Genomic DNA, 26,491 nt, shown 5'->3' on the forward strand with positions numbered 1-26,491 from the left:
CTTCCCACCAGATTCCTAAGGCTGCAGGAATAAGCGTGGTCTGCCTCTGTCGTTCTCTCTTGGCTCCTCAAGTTTCTAGTGTAGGATGAAGAAAGAACAGGCCAAGATAAAGACAAGGCACAAGATAAATCCAGGTCATATAGAGGAGGTGAAACAGAACACAGTGCTGATGGAACAAGGCCACGTGAATTTATGCCTTACAAAACAACAACAAAAAAAAGGATACTGAGAGGGTTGAGACTCAGGAAAAGCATTGTAAATAGGAAACATTTCAGATACTAGCAAAGAGATTTTCCTCTTTCAATACAGACACAGTCAAAATATGTTCCGGCAGCTTATACCTGAAGAAAAACAATGGAAAGAAAAAGTATCAGTAAATTCTCTGCCTGCTTGAGCTCTTCTTTAGAAAACTTTGATTTGAAATTTACAACAGTTCACGCTAGTGATAAGGTACATTAAAAGCAAAATATTTCCTATGGCTGGAAACTGCCTAACACTAATTAACCCTGGAGAACAGTACAGCAGAAAGATGCTGTTGACTGTTCCTGGAAACAAACCCCAATTTTCTTTTCTAACATTCCATCACAGGTGAGCTCTCTTGACCTGCCTCAGTCCCTCTTAAAATTCCCATCAAGTATGGTATCAAAGGAGTAGCCCTCACAGCAGCCCAGTGTCCATCATCCTGTAATCCTCATGCTCATTCTGATGTTAGCTGCACGTGTAGAAGAAATAACCTCCAAATGTCTGCTGAATAACTTCAGCTCATTCCTTCTTAAAACAGCAGTTTTCCTGGACATATATAAAGAAAAGCAAGGCAGACCATAAAGCCATGGGAAGTTCCATCACTTCTACGTTTTCGTCTTTTCTTTCAAGAAAGACCAGTCTTCCTGGTCAGATTTTAATCCAGGCCAGATGATTTTTCCAGAGCTCTCAAAACACAATTACAGCAACTCCACCAGGCATGGGGAGAGGCCATAATAAGTTGACAGGGCCCACGGAGAGTTGCAGAAGTGCATATGTAAAAAAGGGTGATGCCAGTACTATCAGCAGTAATACTGCTAATTCGTGCTCTAATAATTCTGTACACAGGCAATGGTGAGATTATTATTTTTTAACAGGTATGATTATTTGGTTACTCATGGGTAAGGTAGTTGGTATCTGAGCTGAGTCTGGGAGGCTCCCAGACAAAACCAGGGAGGAGGTACCGACATACTGTTCAATTTAGCAACTGTTGCCATGGAAATATCTTCTTTACTGACTGCTGATGATTATCTCATGTTTGAAATGTGATTTATGCACATTCTATGCAAGAGCAAAGAAACATATTTATAAATGGGCAAACCATGGTTATTCCAAGATTAAAATGCAGTGTCCTCCGTGTACTTTTCAGAAATACATAATTTACCAAGACAGATTATTAATCATGAAAATATATTGGTCTTCCGCAGTATATAACCCAATTACCAGAGCAAAGCAGAAGCCCTTTCCAGATCTGAAATTAACAGGAACAGGAAACAAAATGCAATTCCCATTTTCTTACTGTTATCTTCCCACAGGAAAGGACAGGGAGTGAGCCAGAGAGACTATCTGGTGCAGCAGCTGCTATTGTTATGAATTTACAAATGCACAAGCGGCACAAAGACATATTCAGCTTCCTGCTGCAGGATTTTTGTCAGTTTTCTTCATATTGGCCTTTGTGTCCAAAAGTAGTTTTTAGAATCAACATTTCTCCACAAGTTTAAACCCCTTTTTCTGCTTTGTACTAATATTTGCCTGCCAATCATCTCTCGTTCCACACACTTTTTTCTATTTCAGCTACATTATACAGAGACTCCACAGGTATGATTCACTTATTTTTGTGTGTGTGTAAAGTAAGCTGAGAGATGCCAAAAATACCTCCGTTACTTCTGACTACATCTTGAACTGGCCAGAAGTGAGGGTTTCTTTACCACTGGCAAAAAAAGACAGTGAATGAAACTAGCAAAGAGAATCAAAATGGATGGTCGTGACCAAAATAGCTTCTAATGTATGAAAAAAATGTTTCCAGCTGCAGACTGACAGAAGAAAACACCAGGTCCTGTGAGGAAGTCTCAGCAATTCTAACTAGACAAAAATTAGAGGTATGGAAAATCCCTGCTTTAAGATGCAAAAGGCAACATATAATGCATAAGTTCAGAGAACTGAGACTTCTTGTATTAACCAGCCTGCACAAAAGTATTTTCAAGGTAAGGAAAGCAAGAACTGGACCAGTTAAAGTAAACATAGAAAAACAGGTCACACACATTGAAAAGACTCTGCAATTGCACAAAGCCACACAAAATATGATCAGTACTTGAAGTACCAGCAAAAATGCAGAAAATTAAATGCTTCTTCTCCCATGCAAATAGACAAAAATTAGTCATTCAAGGCCTGCAAATGGCTTGCTGAAGTCAGATGTGATCAAGCTGGTTTTGTGTGTAAGACCTCACAGATGAAGAGTCAAAAATCTTTAAATGAAAACCCTCAAACTGCAGACATGTTGCGCCAAGGCATTGCAAGTTATCAGTCAGGCTCTTTGTGTGTATTAGGTCTCGTTTCTGAGCCGTACTGGGAAAGGAACCCTGCTAGTTCAGTGGAAGACTGGAATTCAACTGTACTTTGTTCAGTGTGACAGCAATATACTCACACATTTCAACTTGAGTACTGCAGCTGAAGTTCATCTACTACCCCGCATTTGAAAAAGGTACTTAAAAACCACCTGAATTTTAGTTTTGTAACCTATGGAGATCAGATAACAGTTGGTAGTGAAATCCTCCATTTCAAGAATAAGGGCACTCTTCAATTCTCCCCTTCTATTCTAATGTCGACTGGATAAATATATAAAGTTACAGCTAGCATGCATTATAGTCTTAGTATAAACAAAGACACAACACCAAAAAAGAGTTGATTATACAATACCCAAAATTTGATGAAGTACAAGAGTTCTTGAATAAGCCCAATTAATACATCAATTGATCAACTGAGTGACAACCATCACATGTGGGTGCAGAAATAGGTTCTTTGCAATGACAGAGCTGGTAAACGGAGGGACTCACAGCTGAAGCCCACTCTGCATGAGCCTGGCCAAATTTAAGAGAGGTATAGCAAGAATAGAATCCACCTCTACTTCAGTTATCTTAGCAAGGCTATAGAGAGACTGCATTCCTCAGTTCCCATAGCAGACATTCAGTACAGCCACATTGCTAAAAACGTACTTAGTCATCCATACAGATACTGACAAATCAGATCAGAAAATCAACTGTCTGAAGCACATACTTTAAAGGAGCAGGGGAGAAGAAGGCAAAAGAAATGCTTTTGTATTCTTCTTATTTCTGGGAATTAGATTAAATAAACTGACAAAGTGTTTTTGCTAATGAACAGAAAAGCAACTGAAGGTGTTGCCAGCACATAAAAGCTAATGACAGCATAAGAGCACCAGTTCAGGCAGAGGCTGAAGCCAGAGACAGCAAAGGCCCAAGCAGAAAATTTTAAGGTCAGTCCAGGTAAAATTCCGTTTGTAATGAAAGAAGACAAATGCATGAGACGCCCACTCTTAACTGACAGAACCCAGCCAGTGAATTCAAAGTCACTTCTAAACCCAAAATTGTAAAGATTGTTTCAGAAGATCCATGTTGCAGAATATGCCAGATGAAACCTATCTTGCCCACTGCAGCAACTGCTACATGACAGCATGTCAGAAACCAGGAACAGCAGGACAAACACTCCTGGGAGCATTTGAGCCAAGTCACCTGCTCTGGTCAGGACTGTGCCCACACCATGCAGCCACAGCAGACTGAGCCACCAGCAGAGCATCAGGGCAGCGTGAATGGGAAGCACCTAACTCTGCACATCTACAGCACCCTTATTTATCCTTAAAGAACAGCAGCCACCACCACTGACATTTGCACCAGCGATTAGAACTGCCACCACCATCTTTGGAGAGGCACTTTGTACAAGACATGTCAGTAAACAAATTAACAAGTGGGAATGGGTTATGCATCCTCGCTCGACAGACTGACGTGTGACAGCTCCACTCAGGCTCTGCATGAAGAAACAGGCTGAGAGAGTAATAAAGATTGAGCTTTGACCAGTTAAGTGTTAATAATATCTGACACACATGGATGAGGATTAATCAGGGAGTTGTCAGGACTGTTATAATAATAGCTGCTTGAAATGCTGTTCAGTGGGAGGGATTCTAAAAATGAGAATACATTCAGTTAATATATGGCAGTGCTTGCTTTAAAATTAATCATGAATAATCATTAGAAGGCTTCTGGTTGGAGGGAGGGAGTGTTTCACATGACCCAGATGCTGGCTGTACATCTCCACAGATGGGATTATAGCTGTCTGGTACCTAATAATGAGAGCTCTGTTTCAGCCCCGTGCCTTTCATTTCACTCTTGGTCTAACTGCAGTGGCAGGGAGAAAGTTCATCAATTTTAGCCAACAAACATGCTGATATTGCTGGGGTTGAATAAAACTACGATGCACATGCAACTGTGCGTGTGGGAGGTTGTCAAGGACATGCACTGGATTGAAGACTGAATTCTGCCTGTGGAAACTTTTTCTGCTGTATTGCAGTTCTGTTCTCTGCATTCAAACACAATGGATTCTGTTCTCTGCATTCAAACATTCTTAGTGCTATGCTTAATTTTAAGTACCTGGCTAGTCTTATTAAGGTACTGTTCAACTGCTTAAAGTTGGATTTGTTGGGATGATTCAGTTGCTTAAAATTGAGTGATGCATACATATTCTGGTAAAGAGCTCTCTCTTTTTCAGTCCTGTGGGTAATACTGTATCCAGAAATGCTGTTGATAGTAACAATAAAGCATCCCTAAATGACAGAATGCAGCTGAATACTTTTTCTCATAACAAAAATCCAGTGGCCAATGAAACTGTTACATGTCAAATCAAGATTAAGTAAAACTAGCTACAGGCTAATAATGCAGAGGAGTATCCCAAATTTTTATTTTCTTCCATTTTGACTCTGGTACCCTGATTACATTGGTAATTATTTGATTCCTTGTAACACCTCCTAGAGACAGACTAGATTTGCCTCTATTCTACTGCTAACATCAACAATGCAGAAAAAGGATTATGTTATTTCCTATCAGAAAAAAATCTTCCTTATCATAGTTGTTCACTCCTAAAAATTAACCAAGAGACAGCACTATTTCAGTTTTCTCCTCCTTGTGTTGTAGTCAGGTACCAACTGACTCACTGCCCCTTTAATCTGTGGGTAAGTATCAATATTCATGAATGCAGCTTCTATTTAATAATTAATTTAAGGACAAATACTGCTTAGATATGGTAAGTACTTGAACTTCTAATATGCGCCAAGGTTAAACACTTGTTAGAAATACCTTCTGTTCTCACATCTCAATTACCTCCCAGGAAACAGAAAGAAGAAGATTTTTCAGTCATATCAGAATGTTTTGCCTATAAATTTGTAATACTGAATTTACAATAGACAGATCTCTATACGCTATACAACACTGTACATGCATTGTTATACACAACATATGTCATATGGTCTTTTCAACCACAAGGCTGTAAGCTGTTGATCAATGTAAATAGCATTAACTTCTGTATTTGTGAACTTTACACATACTACATAGGCACAGTGATGATATCTCTAAAAAATATCAGTAAGCAACACCAGAGTGTAATTTAACTTAGATGCCAACAGCAGTCTTTGGCCACACTGAGATTCTCCATCTCCCCAAAAGGAGGGCTTTTAATTTCCAGGTGGCTTAATCACTATTTATGATGGTTTGCTTCTATTTTTATCTTTCTTTTTTTTTCTTTCTTTTTTTTCCCCCCGAAGGAAGGAAGGTTTTCTATTTCTAGCCTGCTGCGGTATGCCTTCCATTGAGGGATCTGTAATTATTTAGTCTGCATTTCCTGCTGCGGTGCAGGTGAGGATATATTTCTGGAAGTGACAGCAAAGTCAGCTTTAATTCCGTCTAATTTTACTCTATTAAGTTTTTTATTCATTATATGCATCTTGTTGATCTCCCACCAATCAAAAAGGAAGGAAAGTTTACCCTACGTGAATGTGCAACTGACCCTACACTGCTTTCTTTTCATCTTTGCACACATTATTGAGAGGTTACATACCAAGTCTTTGCTTGGAAGACACTGGACAAATTTCAAAGAACTGAGGAAACACACAAGGTCCTTCAAATCCAGCTTGGGCTGGGCATTTTGTCAAGGGATGGATCAAAGTCGTATAAGCCAGCCAAGATGCAGGATCTTCATGTTTGAACAAGTGAGCTGTGAAATAATAGACTGACCACGAGGCTTTGCTCAGAAGATGCTCATGGGTTGCTTTTGTGGTCACCCACTCCAGGACATGTTCCTTGGCTCCTCATCTCCATGGCAGCAGAGAGCACAGAGATCTCCCCACCTTGCCCAGGGTGGTGCACCACAGACCTGTCTTTTCCACCAGAATCTCAGACCCACATTTTCTGCCACAGTGCATGTTATTTAGAGTTTTTCATCTCCATTACGCATTGCTGAGGTAGGGCTTTTGTTACTAAACTTCAACACTCAAGGATCTACCCTAATATCTGCAATGTAACACTGAGGTTCACAGAGCTGTAAGAGTATCCAGGAGGTGCCCTTTGCAGGATACCTCACTTCAGACTAAATCACTTTTACCCTCAGTTATGTTTACCCAACTATAAAAAAGGGGCAATAATACTTATTTTTCAAAGATGATATGAGGCTTATTAATGCTTGTTTAAGTGCTTTGTTATGCTTGAATGGAAAAGGAAATTATTATTATAATTTTAAGTGAAGCTTAATTATAAAACTGTTAACATAAGCGTATTAGAAAAATGAATTCTGAATCGCAAGCCAGCAATTGCTCACTCTTAAAACAGTGTGAGATGATTTTATATGCATCTTGCTATCACTAATCCCCTCTTCTCTAAATCCTACATTTGTTTTCCATATTGCACCTAAGAAGAGGCAGCATGCAAATTAAATTTAGTGTCAAATCAATCAAGAAACAATACCTAGTAACATACTTGGTGATCTGTCATCGCTAGAAGCCCAATTAAAAAAAAATAAAAATAGCCTCCCTATAAACCCATTCTGTTTGCTATATACTAAAATAAGCTACACATATGATTGTTGCTGGGACAATCTCTAACCTGGAAAACAGGCTAAATTACCTCTCCTTCGAAGGCAGGCTGAGAGTTGGGTGTTTTCAGCCTGGAAAAGGGAAGGCTCCCTGGAGCATTCTGTACCTAAAGGGGCTACAAGAAAGTTGGAGCCTTTTAGAACTGGAGTATACAACCTCTTTACATGGGTGTATAGTGATAGAACAAGGGGGAATTGCCTTAAACTGAAGAAAGTAGGTTTAGATTAGATATCAGGAACAAATTCCTTATTATGAGGGTGAGGCACTGGCACAGGCTGCCCACAGAATTTGTGGATGCCCCATCCCTGGAAGTCCCAGGCTGAATGGGGCCCCTGAGCAATCTGGTCTATCAGAAGGTGTCCCTGCCCACGGCAGGGGGTAGGAAATGGATGATTTAAGGTCCCTTCCAACCCAAACCATTCTGTGGTTTTATGAAGATCAAGTTATCAAGTTACCAAGATAACATAAAATTTGCAATAAGATTCTCTCACAAATTTGCAAATCCTAGACAGCACAGTTCTTCCTTTAATCAAAAAACAATATGAAATCCTTTAAGTGGCTTGCTTAGAAGACAACACAAGACTTACAAAAGTACATAACACTGAAGATTATACAGAAAGAACTGAGCAAAATAATTTGCTTTTACCTGCCGTAACGTATTTGTCGAAACAAATATCACTTCAAACCATCATTCCCAAATCTTCTGCAAATGTGTTCTATGAGTTTAGGCTCTGACACTTATGCAATGTATACAAATAAAGGCAGAACTCCAGGATCATTTCCAAACAATAAACAGAAAAAAAATAATCTCACTCCATTTACTCCAACCCTGTCACCAATTTGTGCTTCAGAGGCTCACCAGAAGAGGTAAATAAACATAAAATCTGTTTAGATAAAGCACTGCTCATAAAGTTTTCAAAAAGAGGATAAGTATTTGATGCTAAAATGAAGTGCCTTGGAAAAGGCTCCTCTAGACCTGGGGGCTTGTGCTGCTCCCTGATCAGAATTGCTATGTCTGAGAATGCAATGGTAGTTTTCCATGGTCACAAAAGTAAAAAGACACTTCATCTTGAGGAGGGGTGTATGGGGCAATGCTGTGTGAAGCAACAACAACAAAAAACAAAACAAGACAACAAAATATCCCTAACAAAACAAAAACAACCCCAAAATGAATATCCAGCAAAAGCCAAGACTTGAGATGAAGTGAGGCATACAATATTGTCCAATGTTGACCAATATTGACCCAAACCAAATGTCTGTATCAACAAACAGGATTTGAACAGAACTGAAGGAGATATTAGTTCTTCGCTGATCATCAACAGGGCTATTTAATCTAAATTAAATTCTGTTAGGTTAAAGGAAACAGCTCTCCAGATTTTCAACAGGAGTTGAAAACTGTCAGTAAAATCAAGAGATTTCAGTCAGCTGTGGCCATCATGTGTGGTTGGACCTTACCTGGAAGGAGGAGTGCCACCAGTATTCCCTCCCTGCTGCAGCACTCTTGGAGCATCACCTCACATGCCACTCCCAACAGCCCTCCCTGAGCACAACATGGGAGAGGGAAAATGGACAACTGGGAGAGTAAATACACCAAAATTATTCAATAGAACAGCCTATTTAATGCCTCCTAGACAAAGGGAAAATAAGAAGAGTTGCAATAGTAAAGCCTCAGTACTGACAGGCCTCTGATGGAGCAGTGAACATGAACCATGTCACAGAGCTACAGCAGACTGCTGCCACTGAAGTGACCAGGAAATCTCACAGTTAAGGACCAGCATGAGCCTGGTTCTCTCTGTGCCTGTGGTTGTCTCCTCCCCTTGATGATATTTCAGACACAATCAATTCGGAAAGCCACAAGGTTTTCCACTGGGTTTCCGGGTCCTCCCTCCTGCATGCAGCCATGGTGTCCTTAGAACCACTGTCCCATCTTTGAGACAACTTAGCTGAAGGCAAAAGTTTTGCCAATTTGGAACTACCATCAGTGTCAGAAACTTACTTATATTTTCCTACTCCTAATTTCATTAACAAACTGAAGTCCCAATTTGGATGAATAATTCAAATGCTGGTAACTAATTGCACTTGTTCCCTCGGCAGATTTTTCCCATGGCACTTGCTTGTCCTACCAACCAACTTCAATGACAAAGGCTTAATGTCATATTAGCAGCAGGCTTTTCCTGCCCTCTTATGCAAACACCCTTTGCATTGCCCTCCATGTTTCTAGGCTGCAGGTTCTGCAAGCATAGCACACTTGTCAACTGGACTTATTGGATGTTTAACAAACCCTCAGTGACTGTGTGAAAGTCTCCTGCAAAAAAATTGCAGGATGTCACATACAGCATCCAAACCTGGGCTCCAAGAACAACTGTGTCAAAGTTGCTGTCCTTTGCCTTTGTCCCACACCACACCATCTTCACTTTTTCTTCTCTTTGTTTTTTAATCCTTCAGTTACAATACATCTCAACAGCAAGCATGGTACTCTGCAAACAAACACACTTACCATACGCAAGGACAAATCAATTCATTCACTGACTTAATTTTAATTCTGAAAAGCCAGTTATGATTTACTACATATTCTATTTATTTAAAAAAACAAGACTGACAAGCCAATGCAAATATGCAATGCTGATGATGCACTTTGCTAGACAATTAAGCCATAAAATTCTATAGCACTGAAAATAGCACAAAATAACATATGCAAAAAGGGGCCAAGTTCTGTATCCTGAGGAAATAGCTTTGTATTCCATAAATTTACAGCATTTTCTATCTCACAAAAAAAAAAAAAATGCAATAAAACCCAGCATTGAAGGTTTCCACCCCCAATCACCATTATGTGTTACATGGAAGCCATCTCTAAAAGGCTGGTATTTAGCATGAAAAAAAAACCTGAGTAAAAAGACTAAGTGCCAAAACAGAAGTGCAATACCATTTTCTGATGGTAAATTTGAGCAATTTAATGGCAGCATCTGCTCTTTTTGATAAAGAGGCAGATGTATTTTGGGCCTCACCCTAAGTGAATAAAAATGAATACATCACTTACTAAAAAGCAATATTTTACATAAATTCATAATATCAAACCTACAATGAAAATCTTATGCATTCTGATGACTTACTAGCCTAGCAGAAGCTTTGAGCCCAAATATTTCTTCTTACTATAGGAATAAAGTGATTCTCTACATGAATTTCATGCTATCCATCTGCAGAATAACACAGTATTGGAGATGGAATACTGGCTTAAATCTCTCTTGACACCATGTTTTATTTTCTTGCATGGTAATAAAAAGCAGAAAGTTTTATTAATGTAGAACCATGAAATGTACCAAGAGATACTCTAATACTATTCACCATGAATATAGATTAACATTTTAGGGTTTATGGCTAGTTATATATTCATTAAAGTTACTGTAAACAATATCAGATGGAGGTGAAATAAACGTGAAAAAGCTCTCCATGGGTTTAGGTATATTCAACCTCACAAAGCTCCTCATATGCTCATTAAGTGCAATGATGTAACAGATATAAATCCAACATAATGACACAGTTAAACATAAGTCTTCCTTTGTTTAAAACTCATTCTGCCTCTATCTGGCTGCTGAGCCAGTTATCTTTACATAAGCATGTCCTTCAGAGCAGTGATACACAGCCCTTCCAAACTGCGGCTCATTGCTCCAACACAGAATTCCTGGAGGACAGTAACATTCTTCTCACAGACAAACAGAAGGCATTCATAGCACTCTCTCCCTCAGATAACTCTCAGCTCCAAGTGGAATCTCTGCACTAGAACATAAGGATTGGAAATAAATAACATAAATTTGAACTGTCAAAAACAAGTGCCTCACAAGGGAAAAAAAATCAGCAAGATAAATCCTGCAGAACAAAGGCACACTGCTTTTTTGCTGTCTGTTCTCCCTCTTTTCCATCAAGAGACAAGGTGCCCAGTGAAATAACACTAACAGACACTGATTTTGGTCTGGATTTCCTGATTGAATAAAGGAGCATTCCAGGCAAGGAAATCTATTTCTTTTCCAGCATGGCTAATAAACAGTCTCATCACAACCAAGCTTTTCCAGGTATAGACTTGCTCTATATGTTTAGGTTGAATTTTTCTTTCCAAGTAGAATTTTTATGGTATTGTCTTGAAGACATCATTTAACCTTCTTTCAGGTTTTTACCATCACATTTACTTATCACCTTGAGCTGTAATAGACACGAAACAAGCCTGCAGATCTAACCCAAAATCATGCAGTTGCTCTTCTGGGCATTCCATACAGTATTACTTTGAGAATCTGTTTAGGGAAACATCCACCAAACCTTTTCAAGGACAGTTTCTAACACAGAGACTGCAAAAGATGAAACTACAAAGCAACACATCTGAAGAAGACTGGACACTGAACAAAAACAGGTGGTGGAAGCAGACGAGGAGCAATGGTTTTGTCAGCAAGGCACAGAAATAAGAATAACTTTATTCGGGAATCTGTTTTTATCACAAGTAGGTTCTATAGCAAAATACTGGCAATTCTGATGGCTGAAATAAAAAGAGCAAGTTTCCTTCTCTACATCCTTCCAAAAGTTCTGAATGGAATCCAAACCAGAGTTCTGCTGACCTCTGCAGAAAGATCCAGCATGCACAGAACCACGTTAGTTGTGAAACTGACATGTATTTTAACACAGTGCTTAAATTGCGAAGCTAAAAAAGAAGCAGTGTTTTTCTGGAGCAGCAAGAAATGGAGTAGGTGGTGGAACAGAAGTAGCTCACATAACAAGATCAAAGCAATTGGGCTTTGTAACCCAGCAGGATGGGTAGGGAAAAACCTGAGGCTTGATGACCCCAAAGTCTGTATGAGGCATCACTGGGTAAGGGAAGAGGTGTGCAGGGCTAGATCAGGCTGCTCCATGAAAACAGCCCCTGGGAAATAGCATCAGGCCACTGCAGGGCTATTGGTTTATCTACTGAGCCAAGCTTTTATTTTCTTTCTTTTTGATTGGATGGGACTTTTTAAAGGTCATCTAGTCCAATGCCCTGCAACAAGCAAAGACACCTTCAACCAGATCAGGTTGCTCAAACCCCTATCCAGACTGATCCCAAATGTTTCCAGGGATAGGGCGACTATCACCTCTAGGCAATCTGTTTCAGTATCTCAATATCCTCTTTATAAAAAAAAACCCCAAGATTTCTTCCTTGCTCTAAACTGACCCTCCTTCAGCTGAAAACCATTACCCCTTGTCCTGTTGCCACAGGCCCTACTATAAAGCATCCTCATCTTTCTTAGAAGTTCCTTTGCAGTACTGGAAGGCTCTTCCCTTGGAGCCTTCTATCTCCAGGCTGAAGCACCAGTATATCAGCCTTTCCTCATAGGGGAAGTGCTCCAGCCTTCTGATCAATTTTTGACCCTTCTCTGGGCCTGCCCCAACAGGTCCATGTGTATCCTGAACTGAGGACTCCAGAGCTGGATGCAGTACGCCAGGTGAAGTCCCATCAGAGAGCAGTAGGCTTGCTAATTTAACTGATGTGTGCTTGAAGACGATTAAAATTAGATCACTGAGCAGTACAAAGTTTCTTTTTAATATTTCCAGGTGTGAGGTCAGAGGTCAAATTCATTTTAGTAATCACCGTCACATTGGATTTTGTTGCTGGCAGTCAAATCCTGACAGAAGACTTAGAATATATTAAATGTTGTCATCTCTTTTTTAATTTAGAACCCAATAAAAATCATAGCAACGTACAAGGGGCTACTGTTTGGTTTGTGTGCTCTAGGGTCTCTAGGGAGGAATTTTACACATAATACTTTTTCTTGATTTAAAAACTGCCCCTGTTGGCTTTGGCCTGTTAAAGAAGCATCTGCCTCCACCAAAATCTACTTTCACATTGTTTCCATGACCCCACCAAGTTCTGCTTGGTTTTATATCTATTTGATTTTCAGAGTAAACCTTAACAATGAGTCACAAAGGTGGCCAACAAGCCCACAAAATCAAAACAAACCAGTTCAAAGCCTGAAGGCTTCACTGCAGCCTTTTAAATACTTCAGTTCTGACAATACTTCTCACGTGACAGTTTAAGCTCCATGCTCTGTTGACAGCCACACATGCAACCTCAACTAACAACTGCCACATCCGCCCAAAGAAGCCAAAACCAAGCAGATATCCTTGTCTTTATTTTTTCCAAAGTCTCCAAAGAAAAGCAGAGAGTTGCACTACTGGTTTGTTTCATTGAGGACTCTATATATCACCTTCAAAACACTTCATGAAAGGGTTTATAGGTCACTGCTGTTTGTACAACCATGTGGGTATTTTTTGACAGTGATGTGTCATGGAAGACATCCATGAGATTCTCTTCGCACAGCTTGGCAGATAAAAATATTAATTTTAAGTACAACAGCAAATCAAGCATTCATAGTGCCACAAAAACATTTATCTACATGCTGATGACTGAAATCTTACAAAATTAGTGCAGGCATTATGATTCACAATTAAACTATGCAGATCTTTTTCAGGAACAGCTCAGAATTGTTTGTTTCAAGACAACCAGCATCAAAACGCAATTTTCTTTTCGACTTGCCTTTTAAGTTCCTGTTTTAAGAGTTGGAATCAATTTTTAAATGCTATATAGTGTTCATACTGATTTGAACTAGGTATGAAGTAGTGAAGTTAAAAATTATGATACACACAAATAACAGTAACCACTTATGTTCAGAGAAACAACTGCTTTGAGACTACAGGGACAGGAACATTTGGAGACCATTTTAGGCCATTATTTCACCTGGTTCTAATGTGTGACCAAGAAAAACTATCACGTCCACTCTACGAAGCACAGGGTAATTAATTCCACCCCGCCTTCTCCCGTGTGCTCTGTTTCAATCCTAACAGCCTATAAATCAAGAAAATCCTCCCATTCATGGCTCCTTTCATGCAGCGTTGGCAGGCCAGAATGGAGAGCACTGACACCCGCTCCAAGGAAAGGAGCCCCACTAGCCGGATACCTAACTGGTACTGGACTTTCTAACTCCTAACTGGAGTCAGATTTTTAAACAAAGGCAGCAAGGAAGCAAATCAGAAACTCTCTGTAACCCCAGTGAAAGAAGGCCCTGCCTTCCAAAGTCCCTTTAACCCAAACCATTGTATTACTCTACCTGCTGCACCGGCCTAGATAAGCCAGCTTGGGATAGTAACCATGATAGCACAAAGCTACACACCAAACAACTTACTCCAGAGCCTGCTGTATAAATATTACCTTTACCCATGATTTCATATCTGCTAGGAACAGAACATCTTATCAGGGTGTTATTATACTTTTATAGTGTTTTAAAGCCTCTGCATATTTACAGTGGGTCCACACAAGAAATGGCATTTTTTTTCCCAGAACAGGGGTAATACGCACACTCAATATCACTTTTTAAAACAAATAAAATCCCACCATTTTCAAAGCAACAAGAACTTGATCATTATATTGAATATCTAGGAAAGATCTCATAAAATCCATACTGGGCAGAAAATGGTGAATTAGGAAAGAGAATTTTTAAGAAATAATTTCTAACCCCCAAAAAAGTCAGACATCCAGAATACAGGAGGAAACAACAGGAGAACCATTAGGGATTGCTTATCTTGTTCTTACTTTTCTTCTCCAAATATTTAGCTAATGACCACTGAGGACAGAAGCCTTTTCTAGATCGATTTTTCCTGTGACTACTGGCTGTTCTTATATTCTTACTCTTCTTTTAAGTGATTAAAAACTGTAAGCCTCAGCAACTCTGATTTTTATAAAACCAATCCAGAGCTATTCAACATCCAACAGCTCAGGAATGCCTATTTAATAATTACATCTCCTCAAACTCTTCACTGGTGAATTGCTCCTATTAATTCTGCCAGGAACTTGAACATATTAAGAATGCACAAGTACTGCACCGAGCCTGCAGTGTTCCCTCTCTTCTTGCCAACCCTCACTCTGCATCCAATGCAGGAAGGATATCAAGAGCTGTGCATGAGGCTGTGGATGTACAGTGAGTTGGAATGACCTCTGGATAACTTTACTCTCCTGGGCAATCTTCCACTGTGCATTTTTGCCTTTGTGCTTTCACTTGTCACTCTCCATCCCAACAGTGATAGTTAAGGAGAAGGAACACGACATCAATGTCATACTTACTGCACTGCACTGATAACCCTATACACACCTCTGGCTTCTTTCACTCCCTTTTATAGCTGGGAATGGACTGACCAAGAGCTTAAAGCTGCTCACCTAATCCCTAATACAGCAGTTGGCACACTGCAGCCTTGAGCCAACTCCACCTAAATCCCCGTGCAGGGAGCAGGGATGCAGTTGCTGATGCTGCCAGCACTGTTTGTGGGTGCTCCTCCCTACAAGTGCAACATGCTTCACCAACAGTCAGTGCTCCCCAATCTTCCCAACACACACAAAAGCAGAGGAAAAGCTAGCAGTACTACATGGCATATTCAGTTTTCTACTCCTGTTGACAAACTGTGAGAGAAGGAAAGGCACTTCTGATAAGAACAGGCCACAAAGAAATAGGCACAGGGACACACCACACTGACAAGCCTGGAAGAGGAAGCAGGCAAAACCTTTCTCCCTGTGGTCACAAAATACTTCCTACCACTTTATATAATACAGGTTTGTATGCTGTGCCCATTAGCAGAGCTGAATTTACTGCTGTTTTGGTCTCTTTTCCACCTTTCTGCTGGCACCATTCCGGGTGTTTTTTGTTACTGATTTGGCATTTCCATTTCTTCTTCTACAGGCCATTAAAATTATTTTAATACAGCTCATAAGAATCACGCTGGAAAACTACTCAAAGGTTCAGAAGATATTTGTCTGACATTCTACTCCCACATTCCACAGCAATAGTCCTGGATATTCTCCATAAGGTTGGAAGAGGAGCCTGCCAAATACTGAACTAGCCTGGCAGGTGGTTCAGAGCTATTTTTTTCCACCAGGAGCTCAAAAAATACAGCAGACACAAATATTTCATGGGATGTATTCACAGGTCACGCCTGACACAGGAAAGCATTAAGCTCATAAATTGAGCTCACTCCTTTGCAGTAAGCTCAGACTGACATGTGGCAGAATAAAAGCATTTGGTCCAGCAGCATTCCAAAGTGAAACTAAACAACTGGAGATCCTTCAAAGACAGACACCAGGCACTTGAATTTTTTAGATAAAATTCATTTTCACTTTTTAAATACGCAAATAGCTTGACCTTTGCTGGGCCAGTTCAACTACTGGGGGAATACAGATAGATACAACACAAGGTACGACTGTGTTTTTCCAAGAATTAAAAAGACAGCAAATATTCACTTTCTAAATTTTTTTTTTTTAATAAAACTATCTGTCCCAGAGGTCTAAGACCCATGTTATATGATCTCAAAAGTCCAGTGTACTACTGAGGAATAATCTTGGTGGGAGAGCCGTGCATTTTTGAAGCCACATTCTTTCGCATACTCAAGGTTCATTTTTTTTCAGTAATATAAACAAAAAGCCTATATTTTGATAAAGGAAAGCTCATGGTTTGTCACACGTATGTGATACTTAGCCCAGGGCATTAAAAAAACCCCAAATACTGCATGAGTTGATGATGTTATATTTCAATATAATTTAATTAAAATACTAATCTTAGGGGCTGTAGGAATAACAAAAGACAAACCAAGGAAGGAAGGAGAAGGGATATGAATCAGTATAAGAACTAATAACATAAACCCACATAACATTATCTGAGATTATAGGGGCAATGAATACACTCTCCAAAACAATACACTGGGGACACAAAAAAGAAAATCCGTATAAAGGGAAAAATTATAATCAACAAAAAATGCTAAGGCAGGAAAATTCCCTTTATGGGCATTTCCAGTGAGGTTTGTTGAAATAAAAGGTGATCAGGTGGTTCCACTGCAAAGTCTACAATCCAAAGTGAAGATCCCAGCACTTTCTCCAAAAAAAAAAAAAGGTCCCCTTGAAAAGTAGAGAAGACGAGCAGCTGAAGTGTTGAGTATTAGATATCACTTTTAGAAAACCTTTGTTTGCCTGTAGCTGATCACATGACAAATAGCTTTGGGAAACAGGCTCAGTCAACAGTCCTCCAAGAGGAAATGTGTTGCACATTACGTCACCATCATCAGTAACAGGTAAAAAGTTTTTACATTTATCATATGCAGCAAATTTAATATAAACATGGTTTTCCTATTAGGCAGAGGAGCAGAACACAAGTTTCCCAGAGAAAACTGTGCTCTGAGTTCCTCTGATTTTTCCTCATGCACTTAACACCTGTGATGAATGAAAGTGGAACCAACACAATGTTCCAAAAAAACATGTGACTGTAGTAGCAAGATACCAAGCCAAGACACTATAAAATAGGTCCTCAAATGCTTTTTTTCAAGCACTTAAAAAACCCCAAAATTCCTTCATCCCAGGTACTTTGCTTCTCTGCTTAGAAGTATCAAAGCCTTTCTCTCATGTGATTTCTAAAAAAATTACTAACTCAGCTTTAAAAAATGCCCATTGCCCACAGCACTAACATTAATTTTTTTGCTAAGAAGAACATCTCAAGTTTTTTCCTTGCTTGTTCTTTACTGTGATGAATATTGACAGGTACTTTTGTTCTCCAAATGCTACTTTTCATGATCATTTTTAAAAGATTTTGATAGTTAATTCAACTTCACTAATTGTATGCTAATTTTTGGATGTGGTTTCTGATTTCACATACAATTTCTACAGTTGCAAAGCTTGAGTTTTCATCAACAGAGATTGCTGAATGGGAAATTAAGCTATATGATCAAACTGTCTGCCTTAATGAGCAATATTAACTGGAGAGAGCCCGCACAGAGAGCATAAGCCCCAGATTTCAAACTGCATTTGCTACACACACATTTACAGAAGTGCATGCCTAATTCCTATATGGACAAAGCTCTAAATCCAGGCTAAAGGCTTGCATTAAATGCCTGAAGACACCTAGAGATGTTTTTCACGGAGCTGCAGCCTCACAACAAGACCTTGCAGTCCTTAATTTCTGTTAAACATATTTAACTAATTTTGCCTATTAATGCTTTGTCATCTGGGAGGAAACTTCTCAAGCTACTCTCTCCCTATGACATCTCTGAGTTCTTCTCTGAAAACCTGGTATTTGCACTGATTACCCACCCTAAAATCTAAATTGGGAAGAACAGAGCTGGAAGGAGGTGACTTAGATGTGCACTGAACTCAGAAAGTAAGCTGAGCAGAGCCATTGGTAAATGCTTGAAATACCACACAGCAAATATCAGTAGCTGCAACATTAAGATAAAGACATCTTGGTGACCTGGGGGACAAATGACCAAGTCACACTGCTTGTAGACAGCAGTACCACTGTGTTCCAAAATTAGCATTACACATACTACTAAATCACATATACAGCAAAACCACCAGGAGTGGGGATTATTATCAGCCAGTTTCTTAAGAACAAATTTTCTACTAACACAGCAATTTTAATAATGTTAATGGTGAGAGGAACTGAGCTGCCATGACTATCAGCAAATTGCGTTAACATGTACAAAACACCATAAAAATTTCATGCAATATCTGTTTAGCAACCATTCATCATGGACATGTTAACAAAATCCTTTATTTGCACTACTCCATCAACTACCATAAATCATACATACTTTGCTCTTGCCAGCTAATTTAAAATTCTCACTATCTACAACTAGCAGGTTATCTGAATGCTCCTAAACACAGAACTAAAGTAAAATAATATTAATTTAAAAAAAGAGAAAAGGTTTCAGGCTTCATTGTAAATTCAAAAGTCACCCAGACCCAGTCGTATGCAAAAGGCTCAGTGCCACAGTTTCTAAAGCCCAGACATTAAACCAAGATGAAGGCTGTCTTGTTAACCAGAATTACCTTAGGACAATAGGCCCTAAAAGCCATAAGAAGTTAAAAATACCATAGTAGTAAAAAAGAGAAGTTATTAAGTACTACATTAATGAACTGCTTCAACTGGATGTCCAGAAGCCAAGGATGTGAGCATCCAGACCATGACTCTTCATGCCACGGACCACTGTCCGTGTCCAGTGTCTGTCTTCTCCCCTTGGGAAACCTTCTAGATTCCAACAGAACACAAATTCTCTCAGTGGAACTCTAATAGGCACTGCTTTCTGCTACTCATCTCGCTTCAAAGTAGTCAAATAGATTTAACTGACACCTGTTTAATTTTTTCCATCAGCTTCATCAAGGATGAAAGCGTCACCAGAGCATCCGTCCATTTCATCCCCCTTAACGTCACCCACGTGCCACATCTACAAGTAAGAGTTCTATCTCCCTACAAAAACATTTCAGTGACTTGGAGTTATACCTCATTGGAGTAACAGTTGCAATTTTTGACAATTCTATTGAGACTACCTGAGAAATCTGAAAACAATTCCTCATCTCCCAAAGGTACACCAAAACCATCCTAAAGAAATTATCAGAACCAAAATGACTTATTATGTAGGAAATATGCATTGCAATTATTAGCAGACTTCAGATAAAGCTACAAAGTATTTTTAAAAAGACTATTTGATTTTCATCATTGTTCTCACTATTTTCCTGTTCGAGGATAAAAGAGATATATGTCAAAAAAATCTGACAACTCCTCACAGTCTTCTTCAGCCATCTCAAAGAGAAACAAAACAACCTTTCCTCTCCCCCGACACCAAATCAGAGATGGAAAACATTAGTTACAAAAACTGGTCCAAATTTGTGGATTTTGCAGTAGTGAAACAGATTTTGCCATTTCAAATAGTGCTCAGAACACTGCATGTGTAGGGTCTTTTTTTAAATTATTCTGCTATATTAACTTTTCCTCTGAAACCACATTCTGAATGTGCTCCATCTGATAACTGTGCAATGCAGAAATTATACACTTGGAAAACTCATTATAAGATGACAGCATTATGTTAATGTGTACTAAAAATTACTACAAGTTGTAACTTTAATTTTCCCTGCCTCCCCCCTCCAAAAAAAAAAAAAAAAAGGAAAAAGAAATCAGCATGCACTTCGGCATTAAGCATCTTTTGGCATTTGGCTCTTTTTTTTTTTTTTTTTTTTTTTTTTTTTTTTTTTTTTTTTTTTTCCAAAAAAGAATGATTTAATGAAATAATGCATTGTTGACTCACCACAGCATGTGCTATGTCTCATCTATAGGAAATAGTTCAAAGGCATCAACTTCATGCATGGGTTGCCATAGCTGATATTTGAGTCTGGCCTGCTGTTGGTACAGGTTTCTAATACTAGCCCTAAGCACAAAAAAAGAGAAAGAAATATTTGGGGTTTATTTTTCAAGTCTGATTGACACAGAAAATTTCAGAAAACTAAACTAACTTGGAATATCAATATCTGCACATCATATAACAAAGACTAGATTTTTCCTCTGATCATACCATAATGCATCTCATTCAGGCGGTATCTGTACCATAAATTTCCTTTCTTCCACACAAAGAAGAAAGGCAGGAGACAGAAAATAATTCAGAATGAAGTGCTGCTTAAATGGGAGAAGTGTGTCACAGTTATTCCCCCACCAGGAAAAAAAAATGAAAAAAAAATCAAGGCCTTAGTGCTCAAGAGCACATGTTCAAGACTGTTCAAATTGAAACAGATGGCACTAAAAAAATTATTAAACTGACGTAAAATAATTATTTTTGTTTCTATACTATCTATCTTTCTCAGGCCAGATCTTCAAATTTTTCTTTGGAATGAGAAAGAGCAGAAACTTTACTGATAACAAGTTGAGATGTGGATACAGTCACCTGCCACCCATACCTGGGGATGGAAATTAGATTTGACTTGTGACATTATTAACAGCTTTAAAAACTGTGTGATATGGATACATATAGGCATCAGGAAAGGCCTATGAATTGCTGCTGTTTACCAAATTAGCACCCTCTTAAAAACAAATAACAAAGCATGTGACAAAAAAGCACAACCGACAAGGCACATGCAGCCAAGAAACTTATAGACAAACTCAAGAACTGAAGGAAAAAGCAAACGCTGTGGTATTAAGATAGTGAATGAGAGAAAGAACAATCAAACATGGAGTTCTGGCACCTAACCACTGAGAAAAACTAAGTGATTACTATTTAGTATAAGGTTTGAGCAACATTGTCTTACCCCCATGCTTTCAATATCTCAGAGAGGATTAAAACCTTGCACTAAAAACACAAAATGAAAAATCCTCATAAGAAAACAACTACTTAACAAAAAAGGGCCCAACTCAGGCTCCTGAAATCCCATGCTCAAATTACAGTTCCTCATTTGCTGGGTTATTGACCTCTCAGTGTAGAATCCTGGTGAAGCAGGTATTGACTTGACTGGAAGGTTCTTCTGGACTTCCAGCTTTTACTGATTATTACCTCACAACAGTCCTGAGAGAGTCCAACATACCCAAAGACTCATGTTAGATCCGGTCTAACACACCCCAAACTTCCCATGTCACTGCTGTGATGTGAGCAAGGGGCTGCACTCACAGGGTCATCAGTATCATCTTGTTCTTAGATGGGAGAAAAGATCAGAACCTGCCTAAAAATACAACTGTTGCTTTTCCTTTATCTGGCTGTAAAAAGGCACTGTCCTGTGCTCCAGGCATAGTCAGGAAGATCCTAGGGTACACTAAAGCTCATGAATCCACATCCTTTGTGTAGAAATGAAACTGAGAACATACCACCACCACTAATGAGTTCATATACCAAAACTTCTACCAAAAATCTCACTGTATAAAAAACCAATAAGACTGGAAAGTTTTGAAACTTGAATTTCCTGCCCTTCTCTTGTAACAACTAGCCAAGACTGATTCCAAAGCTTGCTAACAAAGCTACAGCTACCAGGCTAAAAGATAGTAGAGCAGCTCAAGGACAGCTGTGGAACTTTCATAAACAGTGGACAGGGAAATTCCATCCCATCCCCTGTACAATTAGTGTGCAAGAATCAAAAGCAGAATATCAGTGTTGAAAGCCAGGATTTATATATATACATATTCAGTATTGTAGTCCAATGAAGACTCTCTCCTTTACTCCTGATGACAACAGAGCAGCAACTGTGGTGATTCCACAATCACTAGGCTTTCAGGACATAATTTCTAGTAGTGCTATTATTATAAGCTCAAAATGTAATCAGTGGAATGGGAGGGGCTATGGGTATAGAATGCTTGTGATTAAAAAAACCCCAAAAATTTACTTGGATTTGAAAATTTATCAACAAGCCAGTGATATTTTCTGTAATTTGGAATTATCCAAGGAACTGGGTAGTATCTACTGAAGTACAGTTTAAGAGATTGCCAGTTTTAAAGCTGGAGCCCTTTCCCTAAATGCAGCTTTTCTCTCTTCCAAGTCTCAAGAAAATTCTGATGTCGTCTGCAAAAGCAATGCTAAAACCATCCCCCTTTGGGCCTGCTTTAGTCCTCCCTTAAACTGGATGCATTTTGCAATGAACTGTAAACTACAAGTGAACTTTATGACCTTTTCCAATACCATGGCAGTGAAATTTTGATAACTCACTCTTTGCTTTCCCAAGCGAGATTTGGTACTGTAACACTGTTTGAAGACATATTGATCCAGTACTGTTAAATTGCTAAAAAACAGCTGCAAACATGCCAACCACTGACAGCAGAGAAAAAAAAAACCAAATCTACAAGAAAACACTCATCCCTGTGGTCTGCTCATAGAAATGCGTGTGTGCACCGAAGGGGCTTTTTACCAGTGAGAAGGACATTCTCCAAGCAGGCAGACATGAAGCTGAGGTTAAGTTGTTTTTCATGGTAAGTGATTTCTGTCCTTATCCTATTTAGGAACATCCTTGTAATCTTAATACTCCTCAACAAAACCATAATTACAACAGGACTCTGAAAAATTATGCATACTCTGAAACAGCAGGAGAGAGCCATGAGCAAGAGTGCAGTTTACTGAGAGTCAGGGAAAAAGAATATTGTTTAATGGCTGAGGTCAAATCACCTTTGTCATTCACATCTGCATCCCTGTAAGACAAAGTCATCAGCTGAGCCAACGGAAAAGGTATTCCTATGCCACCATTCCTAGCAGGAAGAGAGCAGACAGCCAGAGGACCACAGAAGAAAATACTGCTCCAGTGTTCCTGTCCAGTGATTACATAGCAATGTACTGAAAGAAGGTTAAAATAGTGGAGGTTTGGTGCCCCCCATTTTCTCCAAGGCATGGGGACCGAAGGGATGTTACATGTGAGCAAACACAAACAGCCCTGTGCTGTACCAAACCAGTCTGTTCTACCTTAACCCTTCTCTTTCGCTGAAGCTGGGCTTGCAGGACAACCTCTGTGTCCTCCACCAAGCTGATTTCAGACTCCTCTGATCACTTAGAATATACTCATTTGCGTTTTCCTCCTAATTAATTTCTACTCTGTGCCATGATTTCCCTCAAAATTTGTATTTTCACGTAGTGCCGGTTTGCCCCTGCAGAAGCCTCTGGCAAAACTTACAGTGAACACATCAGAGGAGGGGAAAGTTGCGCTGAGGATGTCAGGAAGCTATGCAGCAAAAGGAACCCATGTAAACAAGCCTACAATGCCCCAGCACACGAATGGTGTGAAACATGCCCATCATGGTTCACTGGGAGCACTGCCTGCTTATTAAACAATGCTGTAACACTTAATTATCCAAGGCAAATTTCTGTTATTTCCAACAATGTCACTCCGCTGTAAAAACCAAAACCCACATTTCTTCCTGTAGCAGCAGCTTTTTCTGCCAGAGGATCTCCCTGCAAAGCAACATTGATTTCACTGCAGCATCTACAGATTGTTAATTTTCTTTTGCAAAATAACTGGCCCGTAGCTTGCTGTAAACAGTTCTCCTGAAAGCTCTTGTGGTTCTGTAAAACCCAGCGGGCTGAGTTGTTCACTTGAATCCAAGTAATGTGGAAGAGTGATGATTAAAGGCTACTTTCTTGAAAACAACCCTCACCCCCACATCCAACAAGGTCTGTCAAACACCTCCAAACACACACTTTTTTTTTTTGGCATTCAGTCACTCTGCAAAAAGCCAAGACTTCTGTCCTCTGAATCTTCCAGCTCCTTGTCCTCTCTCTATTTTTCCACATCCAAATTTTATACGGCTGTGTAGGGACCATATAAACCCCGTAATACCCTCGTTTTTCTACTGAACTTCCAGCCAAGAACACCTCCTTGCCCCCAAAGCCCCCAGGCAGCGTTAGAGGTGATGAGGCTGAGTCAAAGCCCAGTGTTTACATGAGCCATCTGGTAAAGCACCACCACACTCCCTCCCATCCACGGTGTGCCCCTGCCCTGCTCTCACGGCCGCCGGTCACCTGCAGCGCCCAAACATTAAAGCTCATACACACCCGAACGCAGGAAAATGATGCTTCTCTGGCCACAAAATGGACAGGTGCAGCCTTCTTGCTTCGCTTAGCAGTTTACTTCATTAACCTCTCTCTCTCTCTCTCCCTCTCCCCTGCTTTAATAATTTCCTTTTTTTTTTCTCTCAAGCAGCAATCAATATTCATCACCCCACACCCTGCGAAAGCAGTTAGTCAAAGAATATTAGCATCAACCACCTACCATTCCTTGCTTGCGAGCTATTCTCCTCGTCCAGAAACCTTTTCCCCAAACTGCGACTTTAGGTGGTATTTTTAAATCACATTCCAAACAGTGCCGAGGAAAAAAAAAAAAAAAAAAAAAAAAAAAAAAAAAAAAACCAAACAAAAAACAAACAACGGGCTATTTATAATAATAGGGTGGGAAGAAAAAAAAAAGAAAAAAAGGAAAAAACAAAAAGAAAAAAGATGGGCAGTTGATTTTGAGGTAAATCACTGTTTTCCTTTAAAGAACTGAATAAAAGCCTGGGGGAAAGGGTAGAAGAGAACAGAAAAAGGGGAGGCAAAATGTCTGATAATAATGAAATAAAAGGGGAGGGGGGGGAAGAGTGGCTTGCTGAATCACGCTCTTTCACTGCCTGGAAACCATTGTGCAGCGTGATGCTGGCTGTACCATTGTGGAACCTACCAGAGGAGACAGGCAGAGAGCTTGGGGAATGGGGCTGCTATGGCAACTGAAAGGAGCACACATGACGTCAAAGCACACAGAGGTCTCGCAGGGGGAGGGAGAGAAAAATCTAATCTGCAGCCACAGCCACGGTATCTCCTGGAGAATCAGGGGATAGAGCAGCCTGCAAAGGGAAGCTGAGCAGCCTCCTGTAGCACTTACCCAGCAGCAGCAGAGCTCAGACATCTGCAGTACAGAGGGAAGGTGCTAATAGCAGTGTGAATCTGCTCTTTTGTTTACATTAGCTGCTATACCAAGGCATAAATGCCCATCGCCCTAAAAAAAAATGTACACATCTTTAAAATTCAATCAGCTTTCAGGCTTGGGAAAGGGATTTAAAAAAAATAATAAAATTACAACACATCTCCTCCACAGCTATTGAACCGCTCGAATGAACAAGCAGTGCAACTCTTGGAGTCCCTCAGAAGCCCAAGGACCTGCTAAAGTTCTCCCCACTAGTAGTATGTTCTGCCCACTGCTAGACTGCTACAAATCCCACTTCTAAAACCTACCACTGCACAGAGGAACTATTGCATTTTTTTGCTCACAGAACTAAGCAGAGTTGCTGATGATTTCTGATGCCCTCGAGTTTAAAAAATGAGCAGATAACATTTCTTCTGCACATATCAAACTGCAGGATGTCTCTTCTGACATTAAGCAGCAAAGGGTGCTACACTTCCATGAGAATTAGGCTGGAATAAGAGATAGTCAGAAATAATATCATAGAATCATAGAATGGTTTGGGTTGGGAGCAACCTTAAAGATCATCCAGTTCCAACATCTCTGGGCAGGGATGTCATTCATCAGATCAGGTTGCTCAGAGCCTCAGCCAGCCTGGGCACATTTCCAGGGATGGGGCAGCCACAGCTTCTCTGGGCAACCTGTGCCTGTGCCTCACCACCCTCACAGTGAAGAATTTCTTCTTAATATCTAACCTAAACTTGTTCTCTTTCAGCTTGAAGCCATTCCCCATCATCCTGTCCCTCCAGGCCCTTGTAAAAAGTCCTTCTTCTTCTTTCCTGTAGGCTCCCTTCAGGTTATAGAAGGCCACAGTTAGGTCACCCCAAAGACTTCTCCAGGAGGAACAATCCCAATCCTTTCTGTCTTTCCTCCTATTATGGTGACAGTCTATCTTGCCAAAATACCCTTTCAAAAAAACCAAACCAATTTCATCAGTATATCAATTTCATTGGTCAAAAAGAACACCAAGGAACTCATTGCAGCTTTCGGGCCACTGGTCTGAATATTCTGCAGGTTTTTCCACACCCAGAGCCAAACACAGTCCCGTGTTA

General features: G+C 39.8%; 1 protein-coding gene across 5 annotated transcripts in view; it reads right to left on the reverse strand.

The window, feature by feature from the left end:
• The window catches only part of MAPK10 (mitogen-activated protein kinase 10), a 145,394-nt gene extending 120,553 nt beyond the window's left edge, over positions 1 to 24,841 (reverse strand). Inside the window, exons 1-2 of one of the 5 annotated variants that reach the window (XM_066186575.1) lie at positions 24,717 to 24,841; positions 20,297 to 20,416 (exon numbers count right to left, since the gene is read on the reverse strand). The gene's annotated coding sequence lies outside the window, so the exon portion shown is untranslated. Of the gene's footprint in view, positions 1 to 20,296; positions 20,649 to 24,716 lie in introns of those variants that run through there. The other 4 variants (XM_066186576.1, XM_066186580.1, XM_066186574.1 and 1 more) reach the window with 4 other exon arrangements.
• Between the last annotated feature and the right edge of the window lie 1,650 nt (positions 24,842 to 26,491).

The sequence above is a fragment of the Chamaea fasciata genome, unplaced genomic scaffold (assembly GCF_029207755.1).
Source record: "Chamaea fasciata isolate MVZ Bird 193981 ecotype frontalis unplaced genomic scaffold, bChaFas1.0.hap1 SCAF_6, whole genome shotgun sequence".
Taxonomy (NCBI): domain Eukaryota; kingdom Metazoa; phylum Chordata; class Aves; order Passeriformes; family Sylviidae; genus Chamaea; species Chamaea fasciata.